Here is a 21,201-nt window from a genome sequence, read left to right as displayed (position 1 = left end):
AGTTGACAAACTTGCAATATTAGAAGAGCTAGAGACTAGATATAAATAATGTGACACAAGGACAGAAAATAACCCATGGGAATAAATGACCTGTTTGAATTACCCTGTAATTTACAACAGCAAAGGAGAGTACACAATTTTCCCCAAGCATTCTTTCTACCACAAACGCAGCAATGTGAATTCTGAGTAAAGCACAGCAGAATGGATGTTTGCAACATAACCCCACTTTTGTGTTATGTAGAACCAGCCCTGCTTCTTTGCCAATCCTGTCAATATCCTGTTTTCCCCACACCCTAAATCTGGACTCATGTCTCTCCTGTCTCCAGTGATATCCCCCTCTCTTTTAATCAGTCTCACAATCGTGTACTGTAGTAAGTACTTGGGAGAGTACAATATAAGAGTCAATTCTATTTATTTTATTGTATTGTATTACCGTGTGCAGAGGTCTCTTGAGGGATTCTTGTCCTTTAGAGATGTGCTTTTTTTGATGTGCCTTGAGATAAAAATTTAAGTTCCTAAACTAGAACTGATGAAGTGGATCCGGAAGAGAGGTTTCTATTTTAGGGGTATTTTTACCTACAAAGCCTGCAGGTTTAGAGTGCCCATGGATGTACTCTGATGAAATTGAGAAGTTTTTTCTTATAAAACTTGAATTTGAGAACCAAGGAGCTTGAAAGTAACCTCAGGCTGTCATCAAGATAGTTACTGAGACTTTAACTGCCATCACGGAAGTCAACTTGGGTGATTGGTTTTCTACTCTTTTAACGGGTATTCAGGAAAAGCAATTCTAAAAAAACTTCTGGAGCTATTCATTGCATTCTTAAAGGTCTATACTGTTCTTTCTTAAAAAGGAGGGAGGAGGAGTGGCAAAGCCTATCGGAAAGAATCCAGGACTGGGAGTCAGAGGACCTGAGTTCTAATCCAGACTCTGCCACTTGTCTGCCGTGAGATCTTGGGCAAGGCACTTAACTGCTCTGAGCCTCAGTACCTCATCTGTAAAATGAGAATTTAGACTGTGAACCTCATGTGAAACATATTAATAATAATAATGGCATTCATTAAGCGCTTGCTATGTGTCAAGCACTGTTCTAAGCACTGGAGTAGATACAACCTAATCAGGTTGGACACAGTCCCTGTCCCACATGGGGCTCACAATCTTAATCCCCATTTTATATTTTACATTTTACAAATGAGATAACTTCGGCCCAGAGAAATTAAGTGACTTACCCAAGGTCACCCAGCAGACAAGTGACAGAGCCGGGATTACAACCCATGACCTTCTGACCCCCGGGCCTGTGCTCTATCCATCATGTCATGCTGCTTCTCTCATGGAATTTGTCTAATCCCATCTCTGCCACTTGTCTGATGGATGTCACTTAACTTCTCTGTGCCTCAGTTACCTCATCTATAAAATAGGGATTGAGACTGTAAACTCCATGTGGGAAAGGGATTTGTCCATCCTGATTATGTTGTATCTACCCCAGTGCTTAGAACAGTGGTTGGCACATAGTAAATGCTTAAATATTATTATTATTATTATTATTTTCATTGTTATTAACTTAGTACAATGTCTGGCACATAATAAATGCTCCAAAAATACCATAAAAATATTACTTATAAGCTCAATGTCTCTTCTTGCAGTCTAAACCTATTGGCACATAATAAATGCTCAAAAAATACCATAAAAATAGTACTTATAAGCTCAATGCCTCTTCTGGCAGTCTAAATCTATTAGTTTTTGTTTGGTCCTTAGTAGAGAGGGTGGCTAACAATAATGTCCTTTGGATTAGAACTCGCTGTATTTGAGAATGTGTATTAAATCACTCTAGACTTTTCTTCCCTTGGGGGCCTCAGATTGCCCATTTTGTAGAAATAAAAGTCAGGGAATTTATCTTTTACCTAATGTTTCAAGAGATTAGATGCTTACATATGTAGCACTCGATAAGATAGCAAAAATATATATATAAGATAGGAAAAAACCTTCAATTTTTGTGGCATTTGAACTGAGACAAAACCCAAAAGGCCTGACTATTATGAAATGTAAATTTGTCCATATAAATTGGATTATAGTTTAGGTATTTGAATGTTGACCACCTTTAATTTGCATTCAAACAAAATTTATCCAGACATTCTTCCCATGTTTAAGCCTTTCTATAATCTAGTGAGTATACAGTCCTTTTTTTGATGTACACATTTTATTTTATTCATCACACGCAGCCCAAATTTGAAATGCTTCCCTCTTGGCCTCATTAAATTAATCTGCATCTGATTTCAGAATCTATTTGTTGAAATATGTACGAGGTTTCAAAGTAGGTCTTGGGAAAATCAAGTAGATACCAGTGGTGAAGTCCAGTGTGCATTCAATTCAATTAAGGTCAAGAAGTAAGTTTAACTTTATAAATCTGGAAAGTCAACATTAGCCAGCTTTGGGACTATGACGAGTGATGTCCTGTGGCAAGTTATACTAACACTTGTCCCTGTAGTAGTCTCAGAGACATGGAGGTGATCACCCTTTGGCATGGACCACTGTTATATTTGGCAACAGTTTCATGAAAATGCATTTATATTTCCTAGCAAATGGAATGGTGGAGGAATGCCAAAAAATCAAAGCAAGTGCCACATCCATTCCCAATTCTGGAATGATACCATTTGGAAAAAAAAAAAAGTCAAACTAACACAGCAAGACCAGTGCAATTCTCCAAAACCTACTGTTATTTATGTTGAATAGTAAAAGAAAAACATATCATGCTAGATCTCAAGTCAAAGCTCTGCAGCTTTATGAATATGTAGTACATATAAGTAAGGGTTCATGATTCATTCATTCATTCAATCGTATTTATTGAGTGCTTACTGTGTGCAGAGCACTGTTCTAAGCTATTGGGAAGTACATGTCGGCAACATATAGCGACGGTCCCTACCCAGCAACGGGCTCACAGTCTAGAAGCTGATAAAAAGCTGCCCCAGTCAAAACAAAGAACATCAATAGCTGATGCTAATTAGAGAAAACTGAAAAATAGGTGCGGGATCATTATGTATAGTAAATGTATTTCACTATCAGTTGGGAAAAATAATCTGTCCATGAATGCCTCAGTTTAGTATACTAGATGGGGTAGTTGAGGTTTATAAAGGATAAAATTATAAAGCATAGACTGTAGAGTGTAAATTATTTTATATTGCATGTTTCCAAGTCCTGAATACAGAGCTCTGCACATAGTAAGAACTCAATAAATGCCACTGATGTATTGCTGGATTAATAAGAGAATCAAATATCAAAATTGAGGAATGGTGATCTGTGACCATCCCTTTACCTCAAGTCAGTCAATCAACAGATGCTTATTAAATACCTTGTATGTACAGAGCACTGTAATAAGCACATGGGACAGTGGAGCTGGGATTAGAACCCATGACCTTTATACTCTTAGGCCTGTGCTGTATCCACTACACTCACCTTACCTCCCCCACCCATCCTGGATTTCCTCCAAACCTTCTCAGCAAAACCTTAGGCAAAAGCTCCCACCTTCAGCTCAGACCTCCCAACCCATCTTGTCAACCTTACTCCATTGTCCCTCTGTCTTTCTTGTGTCCCCAGCCCTGAATCACTCAAACAGTCTGCTTTCTCTGCTCCCAGACCTCCATCCTGTGACCTAAACCTTCTGCTCCTACCAACTTTCTCATCCCTGTCTATACCACCATTCTCCTTGACCTAGACACCTACAACCTTGGTATCATCCTTCATTTCTGACTATTTTTCAACTCTCATATTTAAGCCACTGTTAACTCCTGCTGGGTCTTAATAGCCTGGCTATTGTATTGCATCAACCACCTCATTGGCCTCCCTACCTTCAGTTTCTTTCTCCTCCAAACCATATTACATGGGTTTGCCAGAATCATCTTGTTTAAATGGCATTTGTCTCACACCTCCCCTTTCATCATCACTTCAGTGGCTTCCCAGTGTTCTTGCCATCAAGCTAAAACCCCTCCCTATCCTCTAGATGGTAAGCTCCTCTAGACTGTGAGCTCATTGTGGACAGGAATTTTTTTTTGTTATATTGTGCTTTCCCAAGCGCTTAGTACAGTGCTTTGCACATGGTAAGTGCTCAATAAATGTGATCAAATGAATGAAGCTCCTTGTTGGCAAGGAACATGTCTCCCATCTTTGTTATATTGTAATAATAATAATCAGAGTACTTGTTACAAGCACTTCCTATGTGTCAAGCAGTGTTCTAGTGTTGGGGTAAATAAAAGTTTATCAGGTTGGACACAGTCCCTGTCCCACATGGAACTTGTGGTCTAAATACTCTCCCAAGAGCTTAGTGCCCACAGTAAGCACTTAATAAATACTGATAATTGATAATTGACCCCTTATGCTCTCCACCATTTCTCCCCATCTTACATATCAGTCCATTTTACCCACTGCTCTTCATTTCTTCCAATCCATCCTTCAAGCTGTGCTTCACTCTCATGTCACCCACTCTTTTCCTTAATTCATCATGGAGTTCTCCACCGGCCCTTCCCCTTTTCAATTTCATAGACCGGAGTACTCCCCACCCTCAGAGGCCTCTTAAAAGTCCACTTTCCCAACAGGCCTTCCCAGATTAATTCCCCTATCCGAAGTCACATCATCTCAACTGCCTTTAGCACTTAAACATTTATTCGTGGCCCCCTACACTTAAAAGATATGTATATATTAATCATCCATTGCAGGGTCAATTCATATAGTCTTCTATTTCCACCATTATAATGTGGACTCTTTGTGAATGGACTAGTGTATCATGCTTCTGTTATTTCCCAAATCCTGAGTACAGTGCAGTTCATCCAGTGTTTGCTCAATACCTAGATATTACTAATAGAATCTAATGGTTTAAAATAGTTTGTGGAGAGAAAGACATGTACTATGTAGAGAGAGAAACCATAATATTTTCTGGTACAGAGCCAATGAAAATATTACCTGTAGAATGTAAACCAAAAGATTGACCATGAAAATAGTACACTTTGGAAAATCAATCAAAATGTGAGCCACTATATGAGAGAGAGAATGTGGAAATTTGAAAAAAGTAACTCAAGTCCCTAATCATGAATATTTTGTTCCAAGTGGGTGGAACAAAAGAGCTATTTCATATTTTGGAATTTCATTAAAGCCACAGTTTTATGGAACAAAGATCAACTTTAATTAAACATATAGCTTCTTCATGAAGGATAATCATAGATCAGCAGCGTGGCTCAGTGGAAAGAGCCCTGGCTTTGGAGTCACAGCTCAGGGGTTCAAATCCTGGCTCCACCACATGTCTGCTGTGTGACCTTGGGCAAGTCACTTAACTTCTCAGAGCATCATTTAACTTCTCGGAGCCTCAGTTCCCTCATCTGTCAAATGGGGATGAAGACTGTGAGCCCCACGTGGGACAACCTGATCACCTTGTATCCCCCCCCAGCGCTTAGAACAGTGCTTTGCACATAGTAAGCGCTTAACAAATGCCATTATTATTATTATTTCTTCCCAGAATTTCTTTTTCAAGAAAGGAATTCCATCTCCTACTGCTCTGTCTCCTATGTAAACTATATGAGCCCCTTGTGGGGTCATCTTCTATGAGTCCAGCACTTCCTAACAGTGCTTGGCATGTCAGTGCTCAATAAATACCATTATTATTATTAATAATAACAACCTGGATAGTTTAAAGGGGACAAATGCCTGCAGGTGTCCTTGCAGTTCAGGCACTACACAATCACTCGATCGGCTCTTCTTCTCCAACTTTTCCTCGCTGATCTCCTACTACAATCTGACACCCACACTTTGTTGTTCTAATGCCAACCTACTGTCTTTAACTCCATCTTGTTTCTCTCCACTGACCCCTTTCCCACATCCTCCTTTTACCTTGGAACTTCCTCTCCCTTCCGATCTGACAGACCACCCATCTCCTCACCTTCAAAGTCCTACTAAAATCACATTTCCTCCAAAAGACTTCTCTTGCTAAGCCCCCAGCCCCACAGAACTTTTGTATCAATTTCTCCCGTGTTTAATTCAGATGATGGGAACAAATGTATATTTTGTGTCTCTATATTCAAAGATGATTTGAATTTTTTCTGAGCATTGGCTGTGAGTGATATATGATCAGCAATACATTTCATGCTATGTTCCAATTAAATTTATTATTTTGGCGTTTAATTGCTCCGTAGCTAAACTGTGACTAATAACAATTGCTGTATTTTTTAAATGCTCACTATGTGCCAAACATTGTACTAGAAACCAGATCTTGTGGCTTGGTTCTATATTCTTTCTCCAGATCATACTGCTTCTTGTTTGCCATCCATCAGTTTGTTTCTGAGTGGTTCAGTGAAATTTGGGAGATTTTAAATGAAAAATAATTTCAATACAACGGACAAAATAACAGAGGAGGTCAAAATGTTTGAAATGTAATGTCAGGTCTTCTCCTACTCAGTATCTTCTTATTTTTTTTTTTTTCCTTTTGGTTCCAAAGTTTGTGGAGAACATTTAAGGAACACTGTTAGTGATGAACAAAGAGGACTCACACATTCAATTTGGAATCTCTTTTTAGTTTCCTAGCAATGTCTTTCCTTTTGTGTTTAACTCTGATAGGCAGTAAAAGCAGGGATTCTGAGGGAATTTGGGAATAACCATTTTTCTTTCTTGCTTATATTTAGTTCTTTTCACTTTTCAGAAATAGAACTTTGTTTCTCATTGATCTCAGTCAGTGGTACAAATATCAGGCCCAGATTTCAGTTGCTATGGAAGTTATTGAAACTTGGGAAACAGATGAATGAAATTTTAATCAATTAATCAATCAGTGGAGCTTATTGAGAGTTTTATCTGTCCAGAGCACTGAACTAAGCACTTTCCAAATGGTATTTTTACAGGCACTATACTAAGCACTGGAGTAGATACAAGCTAATTAGGTTGGATGCATTCCATGTCTCACATGGAGCTCACATTCTTAATCCCCATTTTACAGATGAAGGAATTGTAAATTTGACTTCTCTGAAACTTCACAGAGAAGTGAAGTGGCTTGCCCAAGGTCACACAGCAAACAAGTAACAGAGTCGGGATTAAAACAAGTTCTCTGATTCCCAGGCCTGCTTTCTGTCTGCTAGCCTTTATTTCTTCTTCACTTGGGAGAGTACTTACTTTACATTTGGAAGACCTGATCTCTGCCCTCAAGGAACTTACAGGTGTGCCACAGCTGGTCTTAAAAGAAATGTGACAGACTATACTAATTCTCTGAAAAGGCAGAATTAAACCTTAAAATGCCCAGGGCATGCAGAAGAAGAAACAGAAAGTACAGCTATTCCACATTATTAATAAATAAAGGCAGAAGTCCTTTGTGTTTATTCTGTAGGAACGTGGCCTTTGCTTTTTAAATCAGAAAATTCTCAAAAAATTGGAGCTGTCTAAATATAGACTTTGTATTAGGGTATGATTTCTAAACCTGATTGTGTCACTGGCTTTCTGAGGGACTGGGGTGTTGTGTTAGACCTCTGTTTTTCCTTCTGTTACCTAACTGATGTAGGGAAGTAATTAATGGTTGTACAACCTTTTGAAAGTTTAATATTAGTGCTAAGTGTGCTTATTATTTACCTCAGCCTCTAAAGCAGATTTCAAAAGAAAATGAATAGGTTGTGTGTGGAATAGTAGATATTGTAAAGTTAACACAAATATTTGAAAACTGCATGAGGGTCCCATTTCAAGCACAGCTTATATTTTGGCAAATATTCCCGTGGCGTGAGTTAAAAAGTAGCTAATTATCATCTAAGTACTATGCTGGTCGAGGTATTGGCGATGTTTTCACATTGCTGTGCCAATCTGCAAAGGGAACAGGGATATGGATGGGACATTTACTGGACCATTAAGAAGCAGCCTGGACTAGTGGAAAGATCACGGATCTGGGAGTTAAAAGGACCTAAGTTTGAATCCAGTATCCACTGCTTTTCTTCTGTAGGGCCTTGGACAAATCACTTAACTTCTCTGATCCTCAGTTGCTCCACCTGTAAAATGGGGAGAGGGACTGTGTCGAATCCAAGTGCTCAGTAGAGTGCTTGGAACATAGTAAGCATTTAATAAATACCATAAAAGAGAGGCGTGGAGGTCAAGAAGGAGATTGTTGCTGCAATCAAGGATAAGTGCTGGAATTAATGCGACAGCTGTTTGGATGGAGTGGAAAGGGTGGAAATTAGCAATGTGGTGAAGATTGATCCAACAGGATTTGATGATAAATTTGATATGTGCATTAAATGAGAAATGGAAGTGAAGAATGCCAAGGTTACAGGCTTAGGAGAGAAGGAGGGTGGCGGTGCTATCTGATGGGAAAATCAAGGAGAGGACAGGGTTTAGGTGTGAAAATGAGGAGTTCTGTTTTGGGTGTGTCAAATTTGAGGTGTCGGTGGGACATCCAAGTAAAGATGTCCAGAAGGCAGAAGGAAATAAGACACTGCAGAGGAGGAGAAAAGTCAGGGCTGGAGATGTACATTTGAGAATCATCTGCCTATACGTGGTATTTGGAGGCATAGGAGTAAATACCAAGGGAGTGGATGTAAAGGTCTATATATGTATACATTTTTAAATTATAGACTACAAATTATGTGTTCATATTAATGTCTATCTCTCTTACTAGACTGTAAGCTCACTGTGGGCAGGGAATGTCTGCTAACTTCATTGTATTCTTCCAAGCACTTACTATAGGTACTGCATGTACTAAGCGCACAATAATTACCATTGAAGATGATGGTGACTTTGGGAATAGAAGGAAATCCAGAACCAAACCGTGAGGGACTCCATCAGTTAGGGTGTGGCAGGCCTAGGAGAAGCCTCTAAGAGACCAAGAATGAACAGCCAGAGAGAAAGGAAGAGAACCTGGAGAGGATAGAGTCAGTAAAGCCTAGGATGGATAATGTTTCCAGGAGAAAGGAATGGTCCACAGTGTCGAAGGCAGCTGGGAGATTGAGAAGGAATAGGTTGAAGTAGAGGCTGTTGGATTTGGCAAGGAGGAGATCATTGGTGATCTTTGAGAGGACAGTTTCAGGACAGTGAAGGGGGCAGAAGCCTGATTGGAGAGGGTCAAGGAGAAAATTGGAGAGGAATTTGAGACAGTAGGTGTAATAAATTATTTCAAGGAGTTTGGAGAGGAGTGGTAGGCGGAAGATAGGGCGATAACTGCAGGGAGTCATAGGTTCAGGGGAGGAATTTTTTTTTATGAAATTGGAAACCTTCACATTTGGCAAAGTCAGGGTTGGGTGAATTCATAAAGTTTTTTGGTTCATCTGATAGCACCCAGCCTGACATGCACACTTCAAAAGACCAATGTCATTTTTTTTTTTTTTTTTTACCAAAGAAGCCACCTAAATATTTCTATTTCCTTTTTTCAAATTACCATTTATTTGTGCAATCAGTAGTTTTCAAAGAATGATATTTGGAATACTTTGTGAAATTTAGAATAGAGTTATCCAAATGAAAACTGTTTTGGTGTTACCAAATTTTGAAGAAGAGCTAGCCACATGGCAATCTTATGATCTTCTTGTACGTAAAGGGTTGTTATTTAAATGAATGTATTTTTCCTTGTTTCGAGAGTCTCCCTTTTTTTCCTTAAACCATTCATTCATTCATTCAATCGTATTTATTGAGCACTTACTGTGTGCAGAGCACTGTACTAAGCACTTGGAAAGTACAAGTTGGCAACATATAGAGACGGTCCCTACCCAACAGTGGGCATACATGGTAATTATAAAACCTGATTTTAAGAATTGCAAAATTTTATTCACTTGGGAGATATCTTACTCCCTCTATGGGGATTTTAAAAATAAACTGCTAAGTTTGAAAGGAAGAACTCTTACACTTTAAAAACATTCTCAGAAGTATTAGGTTTTCATATGCTGCCAGGTATTAAAAAAATAATCAAATAGGCCGTGAAGATTACAGAATGAAGCAGAATTCATCACAAAGGATGAAGAGGGAATCTTGGGGTTATATTTCCTAGTAGTAGGAAATTGATAAGGAACTTAAAGCTGGTAATAAATATAGCAAAAGTTTATAAAGTAAAGCCCCAGTAATTAAATTGCAATAAATGACAAGCCTCAAATGGCATTCAACTAGGAGTTCTGAAAAGTCAGTGCTCATAACAGAAATATATACAATATTTTAAATTGGTTACAGAGGCTTTCATAAGTGGGGCTTCCTACTTGTAGGTTTGAATTAGAAGGGAAGTCTGAGACTGATTTGAAAATCAGTACAAGTGGATTTTATAAAACACTGTTGATACACCTTATAGAATATTTGCATGTCATATTCCTCAATAAATCAATCAATGGCATGTAATTGGGCACTTTGTGTAGATCACTATATTAAATGCTTTGGAAAATAAAATGAGCCCTGCTCTCAAGAAGCTTACAATCTAGATAGGGAGACAGTAAAGTTAATTACAGCTAGGGGAAATATCACAGTATATCAATCATGATTTTTTTTGAACATTTACTAGCTGCAGGGCACTCTACAAAGCACTTGGCAGATTGCAGTACCATAAAACTGGTAAGAGTTTACAGCCTAGGAGATTGTAAATCATCCAGCAGAGATTCTTTGTCCCTGTCCACAGTGCTAGGAATCAGATAAACTATGCTCAACAACTTTTTCAATCTACTAGAGCATTGGTCATTAGGTTGTTTTCCTATCTGACTTCAATAGTATGGTGGTAAGAGTGAATCCATTATGTTTTCATTTATTTGTGACCCTAAAGATATTGGGCAGAGTATCCTATTTGGTTTTGCTTTTTTCTAATCCCATTCAGTTACTGCAGAGGCTTCTGATAGCCCAGGGTTTACTTGTTTAACTGATTGTCATGAAAGGTCCAAGGCAAACCCATTTACAGTGTCAACAGGTGTTGGTTGTTGATTGTATTCCAATTTACAGAGGGTTGTATCCTGACTTTATCAAATACTGAGCCATAGGAAGACCTAACATTTAGGCACTGCAGGGAAAGTACAGCAATTCCTCCTGCTCCTGGCTCTTTACCGAAAAGGATTTAGGGAATCAAGGCATAAAATAATTATTTCAAGAACTAACAGTTACTTGAAATGAAGGAATTCAAGGTGAAATGGTATGTATTTTTTTACCACGTGATAACCTGGCTGTGATATTTGACTACCACTCATTTGCATTTGACTTTTAGCCGCAACTGCCAACTGTTTGACTAAGAAGATGTACCAGAGGCCTTTCCCCAAAATTCAAAACTTCAAATGAAAATCATTTTGTTCCTGAATATTCACACCCACTCCATACGGTGACAGGTAAGGCGTACATTTACTATCATTTTTTTTTCCAAAGCTACCACTGTTCCATTCTTAATTAAATTTTCAATCTCTCCAAAAACTGAAACTATTCCTTCGTGCTTATGCAACTTATCCTTAAAATATGGTCATCTTTGAATGAAAATAAGCCTTTTCCTACTCAATAATGGGTTGAAGGATGCAGTGTCTTTTTTAATATTGATTTTCTTTGCAGTCATTTTATTTGATGCATTGCAAGTTGAAGTCCTTTGCTTATTCTGATTTTCTTGAAGACACATTACTGGCTTTCGTCATTAGTATTCCATCTGCATGTTTTCTTTCAGCTGTCATTTTAAAAAATCATACAGCTAAATTAGTGGCAAATACTTTGGAAATGGCAATTAGCTAATCAACTACATAGGATGTCATTAAAATGTTAATCTTTGGTTACTCTCATCAAACAGTATCAGGGTGTTTTATACATAATTTGTTTTAATATGCTGTATACCTCCATGCAAGTATTTAAAAGAATTGTTTCACATGAAAACTATAATTGGTTAATAGTGCTAAGCTATTAGAATGAAAATATTTTACTTTTCAGAACACATTTCAATATATTTGCATGTATTTGGTGTGAAATTAGGTGTACTATTACTTTCAACAAAGCATAGTTCCCTTGTAAATTCAGCTATTTTTATATGTATAAACTAAATATATGTACAATAATGTGAGTGAAGGCATGTTACTGCATATGTATGTTTGGATAGGGAGGATGGAAAAGAATGAGAAAGAAGCAGAGATATTCTCAAGTCGGTGTTTTAGGGCTTGAAAACACAATACCCCTGAAATTAGTGTAAGGGTTGAAAAAAACCTATTTAAAAGTTGAATATTTGGAGAATATAAAGGTATCCAACTGTCAGTAATGGATGTCATCTGAGTAGTATCTTAGAAATAATCTTAACTGTGTCATCGACACAGATAACAGTGGTGGTCATGGCCATGAAAATTCAGACCAAGAACCCAGTGAAGGAATTGAGTATAATGCTAGTGTACAGACAGCATCATTTACCCTCTCTCTTTCCTGCTAATCATGTTCTTCCTAGGGCAAAGAGTGGCAGAAGGGAGTAGAAGCATTTATGAATGATTTTGTAGTCTTTTGTTTTACTGATGCATAACCATGTGACATTAATGTTGACTTAAAATTGGTTGAGATCAAGTAATCAAGGAGTTCTAATTGAATTTCAGTCTAAGCCCAGTGCTTTAAAAGATTAATCTATTTACTTCAATTAAAGTTAAATTTAGTGGTTGACCAAAAATTCCCCATTTTATATAATTAATCTTGTAGTGATTGCCTTTAGATGAGTAATGACTGATTAAATTTTCACCATTTGAAAAAGTGAGAATTTTGTAACTAATTGTACAGAAACTTGATTAAAGATACCAAGATTAATGATGTGAAAATGGTTATGGAGATCAAGAACAATAATAGAATATTTTAAAATATGAAAAACAAAACCATGACATAAGTTGATGCAAATGCATTCATTGTTTTTTTCATGAGTTTATTTGAAGGAAAAAAAGCTGTTTTCCCACAGACAACTAATTTTTAATTCTAAATATATTTTCCTTGGTTATAATATTTTCTGGATGTTGAATTAACACTCCATAAAATTGTCTACATTATGCAGAGGACTGTAAATAATTGTCTCCACCTGCCTTCGGAGTCTGTGTCCTAAAAATGACCAATGGATACATTCATTTAGTTTCAACTGGCCAGACATCCTAATTTGGAGGACCGATTGAGATTGGATGGCTTTATTTATCAGACTGTGGGAGTGATTGCCAAATATGTCTTTCATTTTATGTTTTCAGTGGACAGCGTATGTTTAAAAAAGCAACTCACATCAATAATTCCCCGTTAAAGTTCTGTGAATCATTATCTAATCACTAGTTTTAATGAAAGGTTGTGCTCTCTTTAAGAACTGCAGACCAGTGCTAATTCCCTGTCACTGTAGAGTTAAATTTAAAATCTGGAAAGACTAGAGGAAAATGTTTAGTTTTCAGGCCTTAACCAGATGAGTTGGAATATAGATAGAATTGTCCTTCTTAACCTCAGAGACATAACGTGAGTAACCACAAGTCTGGCATTCTCTTCTTATCCATGTTCTCAAATTTTTAGATCAGTTTATCTCCTATAAAGACATTAGGAACAGTCATATATTTGCATTGCTAAAATTCTTAATCATTTCACAGATTGATAGTGAAAGTAGCTATGCCCAGTACTAGTGGACATGACATAATTAAGTTGAAAGAATGCACATTGTACATGACTTCCAGTTTCTATTTTCCAGTTTGTATTTATTTCTTTACTAGAAATAAACCCTAGTATCTAAATGAGTATGGCACTTCTGGTTCAAGCACAAGTGCCATGGAAAGTTACTCAGTATTATTCCTCACAAGGAAATTGCGCTGTTTTTTATATTTTCTTTTTCTCCCTATAATTATGGCAATGATTGTGGTATTTGTGAAGCACTTACAGCATGGTTAATTAGAAAGAGCATGGGCTTGGGAGTCGGAGGTCATGGGTTCTAATCCTGGCTCCGCCACTTGTCAGCTGTGAGACTTTGGGCAAGTCCCTTAACTTCCTTGTGCCTCAGTTACCTCATCTGTAAAATGGGGATTAAGACTGTCAGCCCCACGTGGGACAACCTGATTACCTTGTGTCCCCCCAGCACTTACAACAGTGCTTGGCATATATTTAAGCACTTAAAAAATGCCATCGTTATTTTTATTATTATTTGTTCTAAGAACTGTACCAAGCACCGGGGTAGATACGAGATCATCGGGTCTAAGGAAGAGGGACAACAGGTATTGAATCCTGGTTTTGCAGATGAGGCAACTGAGGCCCAGTGAAGTGACTCACCCAAGGTCAAACAGCAGGTTTGTGGCAGAGGCAAGATTAGAACCCAGGTCTTTGGACTCCCATGCTCTTTCCACTAGTTGGCACGGCTTCTCAACCTAGTCAAACCATTTGCTTTTACCGTGAGTTTGGAGAACTCCTGGAAGAAGAACAGTTCTCAACAGGTTATTTCTGAATTGTAGTTTTTGAAAGATAGGTTGGTAATCCTATCAATTCTCTCCTTCCCCCCTGCTTTTCCACTCCCTCTGCCTGCAGAGGCATTTGTTACTCAGTGTCCCTGCCCACTCAGAGATCATTTTTATGCCTCCTTACACTTCTACAGTAAACAAATGAAGTGCAGCCTCCAGACACTGCCACAGTTTTGTTCTCCTACCACAAAGATGAGAGAGTAGGACTTGTTATTTACCAAAGTAACTACAGTACATATTTAATAAGTTGGTTAGTTGGTGAACAAGCAGAAGAAGCATGGCCTAGTGGAAAAAGCACAGGTGTGGGAGCCAGAGGACGTGGGTTCTAATCCCATGTGATTCCACCACTTGTCTGCTGTGTGACTTTGGACAAGTCCCTTAACTTCTCTGTATCTCTGTTACCTTATCTGTAAAATGGGAATTAGGACTTTGAGCCTGTTGTGAAGCATATATCCAGTTTGATTTTCTTGTATCTACTCCAGGGCTTAGTTCAGTGTCTGACACATAGCAAGCACTTAACAAATACCATTAAAAAAAGAAGTCTTACAAGTGATCAGAATTTCCTGACCAACCACACGCAGGAGCAGAAGGGGAGAAAGCAAACTTGGCAGGGGAGTTGGAAGAGAGTAGGCTATAGACGAAGCTGTTAGGAGTCAGGGAAGAAGCCTGGCTCTAATATTGTGAAGGTATTTCTAAAATTGAATGATTTTTTTCAGGTTTGCATTCTGACTGCTGGCATGAACAATTTGGTGTCATGATTAGGTAATTTAATAGATAATCCCTTTCTAGCCAGCAATATCCATTCACCCCCCACTATGGTAAAACAAGTAATTGCATCCATTATTGAGGATAATTCTTCCTTCTTTGAGGCAAATGTGCCTACTTGGTGATGGCTTCCTATGACTGAAACACAGTATCTAGCAGCCAGAGGTGTAGGCAACTCAGCAAATCCAATCAGTGTGATGTAATTAAATGCATTTTATTGTGGTAATAGTTGATATGATGGGACAAAGGCTCAGTGATTAAATTAATTAAAAAGTCTATTACATATATATGCACACATATACACACACATATATAAATGTATATATACACCATTAGGTTTATTTTATCCCTTTAGAACAATATGAATTCATTTGAGAAAAATAATTCTGAAAAAACTAACACTTTTCCAAACGTACCCTAGATAAACTTGAGAATCATCTGAAATGTTTATAAAACACATCTTGTCACCTTTGATAATATCAAACCAAATAATGAATTTTAGAATTACATTTCAAGCCACTACTGCTTTCTTCAAACAATCCTGAAGTTGATATTTGTTCATCAGTTTTGCTTTTAAATAACTATGTTCCTCACAAAATGATTGTTTTCAAAAATAACACTTTACTGTGGGCCTACAGATAAACTATTTGAAATATGTTTTCCCTCCTAGCTATACCAGGGTTTTATTTATATTTCTCTCACATAATTGATTGTCAAAAGAAAGGTGCTGCAAATCCTCAGATCTGGTTTCACTATAGGAAGAAAGCTTATGTTTAGAATGTTTTTCCTTGGTAGTCATATCAATTATTTTTGTATGCATCAGGAAATATTGAAATGTGTTTCCATTCCTAATTGTATTTACTGTCAGAATTGCACAATGATCTATTCAGTAGAATGTCAAGACTTGAAAATCAAATAATGCCATGATTGAGGAGTCCAATCTAAATTGTTCTTCTTGACTAAAATTCAAAATTGCGGGTGACCTCGCAGGACTAAATCATATATAGCTTCTTAACTACTCGGTTGATTTGACAGTCAAAGCTTTTCTTGAACTCCTTTGTATTTGATTTTATTTAAGTGCTGGCAATTCTAGATAAATTGATTGGCAGTGAATACAAGTCAATAAAGGAACAGCTTCTCCCGTTAGTGGTGAGGAGTAAATTACTAGCTTTTAAGGAAAATTACCTAATTCATCTTAACTTGAAATATGTGGATTTTGTTTACAGGTTTTGCTTTTTATTCCGGGTGCCGTCACATATAATGATAGTAATAATAATATGAGTTCATCATCCAGTAACACCAGTTTCAAGGAGCAGATCCCAAAATGACAATTTAAGGACATGTTGCTTAAATTAGAATACTTTCAATTTAGTTTTACACTCACAGAATCACTCTTCATTTTAGGTAAACTACTCTGGTATTGAAAATTCTGGTACTCTAGGTAAGCTTCTTGAAAGCAGGTATCTTGTCTACTAATTCTATTGTATTAAACTCTTCCAAGCACTTAGTATAAACCATTGATTATAAGCTCATTCTGGGCAGGCATTATGTTTACAAACTCATTTGTATTTACTAAGTGTTTAAAACAGGGCTCTACACCCAGTAAGCATTCATTCAATACCATTTACTCCCCAGCGCTTAGAACAGTGCTTTGCACATAGCAAGTGCTTAATAAATGCCATTATTATTATTATTATTTATTGAAAAGGTATTTCTACCAACATTGTATAATTTTGAAAATATATAATATTACATATGTTGTAAATTATGTTATTTAAATGCTACATGGAACAATAGATTGTATGCAATTAGTAACAAGCTTGGTGTCTGCGATCCTCAAATACATTATGTTTTTCTGTGGCCAATTCTATAATTTTGAGATTATCCGCAAAAAATGCATTTTGCCCATAATTTACTTATTTTATAAATTATCTGTCTCTCCCTCTAGACTGTTAAGTTTACCGTGGGCAAGGAACATACCTACCAACTCCACTATACTATACTCTCCCACGTGTTCTGCACAATGTAAGCTCTCAATGAACACGATTGATTAATTATGCTAGTTTGTTGTGCAGAGTGAAAAGGCAGCAGAGTCGATGAGGGAGATATACCAGAACTGGAAAACGAAACTGTGGCTGGTATGGCTGTTTGATGTTCCCATTTATCAGATGTTCATTGTGTGCAGAGAACTGTACTGAGCACCCAAGAACATATAATAAGAAGGTAAAAGGCATGATCTTTGTATGACTTCTAATACCCCTGAGTCATTTGTATCATCCTCTATTTCTTCCTGTATTTCTGACTCTGGGAAAAAATTGTTGTTCCTTCTTTTATTGATATAAGAATGTACACTCCCTAAAGCCAGGCCTATCAATGGTGAAGAGAAGCAGTGGAAATGGGTCAGCAAAAGCCTAATGAGTTGAATGGCCTTATGTAAGCTGTTGTCAAGCAATACCTGGATTAGATAAAGGCTGTGTTTGCACCCAAAGCTTCTTGTGGATTCACAGCTTGGATCAAGCATTCTTTGTTTTTTTCCCCCAGGGGAATGAACTGGAAAGCCATGACACATGGATAGCTTAGAAAAAGTACTGAGAGAAAATGGGAAGACAGGAAGTAAAATGTACAGCGAAAATTTTAAAAATACATAAATCCTATCAAGACGATGCAACTTGAGTCATTTGATGTTCAAATATGGATTTAATTAGACTTTAAAGAGTACTTTGGTTCAGAGCCACGTATTTACCATAGACCTTGCTTTTCTGAGGGCTAATTCTTCGAACGCTCCATTTATTAAGAACTCTAAATTATTCCCAGTTACAAGTTATTTACAATTCACAGTTTTTTTTCAGTTTCATAGTTTCCAGCCAGAAGCAGTGTTAACAATAGTTGACAAGCCTGGGGTCTTTTCCAAGCTCTCGACTTTTTTTTTCTGCACTGGGTTTTTCAGTTTGTTGAGATATTGGCCTGGTGTGCTTTTTAAGACAAAAATCAAGCAAAATTTTGAGGTGCAGGCTGGTGAAAAAGAGTGTTCTTCCCATTTTACAAATGTTATGTGGAAAGCAAAGTAACCAAAGCACCCTTCCTAATAAATAGAAACCATCAGTTCTAACTCAAAGGCCAATACTCTGTGTTCTTGCTAAAACTTCTTGTCCTTTTTCAATTCATTGCATTTATTGATGGCTTAACTGTGGGCCAAGTGCTGTACGAAGCATGTGGGAGAGAACAATGCAATCGGGTTGGTAGACATTTCCCTACCCACAGGGAGCTTACAGTCTAGATAGAGGCAGACTTTCAAATCAATTACAGACAGGTGAATTGGATATCCACAAGTGAGAAGCAGCATGGCTCAGTGGAAAGAGCACAGGCTTTGGAGTCAGAGGTCATGGGTTCAAATCCCGCCTCCACCAAATGCCAGCTGTGTGACTTTTGGCAAGTCACTTAACTTCTCTATGCATTAGTTACCTCATCTAGAAAATGGGGATTAAAACTGTGAGCCCACCGTGGGACAACCTGGTCACCTTGTAACCTCCCCAGCACTTAGAACAGTGCTTTGCACATAGTAAGTGCTTAACAAATGCCATCATCATTATTATTATTATATGCATAAAGGTGTTTTGGGGATGGGGTGATTATCAGGTGTTTAAGAGGTCTAGACCATTTGGTGATGCAGAAGAGAAGGAAATGAGTGCAATGAGGATGTAGGGAAGGCCTGAGGAGAAGGAGGAATTTTGAAGGTGGGGAGAGACAACACAGTGGTCTGGACCTGACTATAGGGTCACAGGCAAGACAGAAGATATTGAGGTTGGCATCAGAGGAGTGAAATGTGCAGGGGTTGGGTAGTAGCAGGAAATCAGTGAAGTAAGGTAGGAAGTCAGGGAGAGCTGGTGTGCTTGGACTAACATGGTAGCAAGTTGAAGAGGAAAGAGCAAATTTTTGTGATGTTGTGTTGGTCGAACTGATGTTGCTTTAAAGCTGATGGTAAGGGGTTTGTGGTTGATGCAGAGACGGAGCGATAAATTGTATTTGTAGAGGACTTACAGTGTGCAGAGCCCTGTACTAAGCTCTTGAGAGCTATATAACATATATTAACATAACAGAGTTAGTAGACACATTCCCTGCCCACAATCAGAGTGTTCTTTGTTGGGTTTTTTTTTTTTTTTTTAGAAAAATGATCCAAGCTGCAGAGTGAAGTAAGGCCTGGAGCAGAGAGAGAGAGATAGGAGGCAGGAAGCTGCAGCGATTTATCAAGCAATAATATTTATTGAGCACTTACTCTGGGCAGAGCATTATATTAAGCACATGGGAGAGTACAGAGAATCAATATGGCCTTTTGGATAGAGAACGGGCTGGAGAGGCAGGAGGACCTGAGTTCTAACTCTGACTCTGCCACATGTCTACCATGTGACCTCAGTAAGTCACTTCATTTTTTCCATGTCTGTTACTCATCTGTAAAATGGAGATTAAGACTGTGAGCTCCTTGTGGGAGAGGGACTTTGTCCAAACTGATCAGTATCTACCCCAGTGCTTAGTACAGTGCCTGGAAAATAGTAAGCACTTAATAAATGCTATTAAAAAAAGGCAGTAGACATAATCTCCACCTTCAGCAATCTTACAGTTCACTCATTCCACAGTGCTGTGTACTTTGTTGGCACCCAATAAAGATCAATCAATCAATCATATTTATTGAGTGCTTACTGTGTGCAGAGCACTGTACTAAGCGCTTGGGAAGTACAAGTTGGCAACATATAGAGACGGTTCCTACCCAACAGTGGGCACTCAGTCTAGAAGGGGGAGACAGAGAACAAAACCAAACAAATTAACAAAATAAAATAAATAGAATAGATATGTACAAGCAAAATAAATAGAGTAATAAATGTGTACATACATATATACAAGTGCTGTGGGGAAGGGAAGGAGGTAAGGTGGGCGGGTGGAGGGGGGAAAGATCTACATATTGTATTAAACTGAAGCTAAACAAAACTGAATCAATTTTGTTTTAATTGGTATGAATTTGGGGTCCATTGTGCATTAGTGGATCACAGTCAATAATTTGCACAGCATTGTGGAAGAGTACAGTGCATTTCTAAAAGAGATATAGAAACAATTACTTCACGGGTTTCTTCATAAGCCCCTATATTGCTACTATGCTTGCCAACTCTACAACGGAAAGGAAAAAAGGACTGCTGAAAGACGTTCTTAAAATTGCAAATTCATATTCCTATGGAGCCATTTGGTGCATATGTGTGCTGAGTCCACAATAGAAAGCAAATGAAAACAGAAAATATATCTGTTTCATTTTCTTGAGGCACATCTCTTCTAGGGATAGTTAAAAAGTCTATTTTAAAATGTTAGGCTTTTAAAATTTGCTCATCAATATTTCATTGTAACAAATATTTAAATTGCATATTTTTTCCAGATTTGCTAATGGTAAATCCAAACTATATCTTAAATCACAACAGAGTATGGCTTTTCAATTCATAATCCCTGAAAATATTTTATTAATAGTTCTTTGTTGATTTAATCTCTTATTTCTCTCTGGTTCATGGCCATGTGTTTTCTCCAGACCTTGCTTTTCATAAGGCTAATTCATCCAACTCTTTAAGTATTTAAAATAATTCCCAGGAATAGGTTATTTTTTGGTTTTATAATTTCCAGCCGATCAGGGAAGACCTTTTGGAGGAGACTTTTTTTTTTTAAGTATATTAAGGGTAGGGAGAGGTGGACTGTCAGACAATGAAAGAGATAGGAGTTGAGGGTCAGAGGGAGAGCATGAGCACAGAGTCAATAGTGTGACGGATGAAAATGAAGTACAGGTTGGCATTAGAGCTTAGAACAGTGTTCTTCAAATAGTAAGAGCTTAACAAATGCCATTATTATTGTTATTATAGGAGCAAAATGTGTGGGCTGGGTTGTACTATGAGATTAGTGAGGCAAGCTAGAAGAGGGAAAGCTGAGTGTTTTAAAGCCAAGGTTAAGGAGCTTCTATTTGATGTGGTGATAGATGGGAGGTTTTTGAGGAATGGGAAGATGTGGACTGAAATATTATTATTATTTTTTTTTTTTTAG

At 37.6% G+C, this 21,201-nt stretch overlaps 1 long non-coding RNA gene across 3 annotated transcripts in view; it reads left to right on the top strand.

The window, feature by feature from the left end:
* The window catches only part of LOC119929943, a 437,264-nt gene that overhangs the window by 104,766 nt on the left and 311,297 nt on the right, over window positions 1–21,201 (top strand). For all 3 annotated transcript variants that reach the window (XR_005451602.1, XR_005451601.1, XR_005451603.1), the window contains exon 3: window positions 11,166–11,283. This is a non-coding gene — a long non-coding RNA (uncharacterized LOC119929943). The remainder of the gene's footprint in view (window positions 1–11,165; window positions 11,284–21,201) is intronic.

This window comes from Tachyglossus aculeatus, chromosome 6, assembly GCF_015852505.1.
Source record: "Tachyglossus aculeatus isolate mTacAcu1 chromosome 6, mTacAcu1.pri, whole genome shotgun sequence".
Classification (NCBI taxonomy): domain Eukaryota; kingdom Metazoa; phylum Chordata; class Mammalia; order Monotremata; family Tachyglossidae; genus Tachyglossus; species Tachyglossus aculeatus.
Note: the sequence above shows the minus strand (reverse complement) of the source record. Positions and strands in the feature narration are given on the sequence as shown.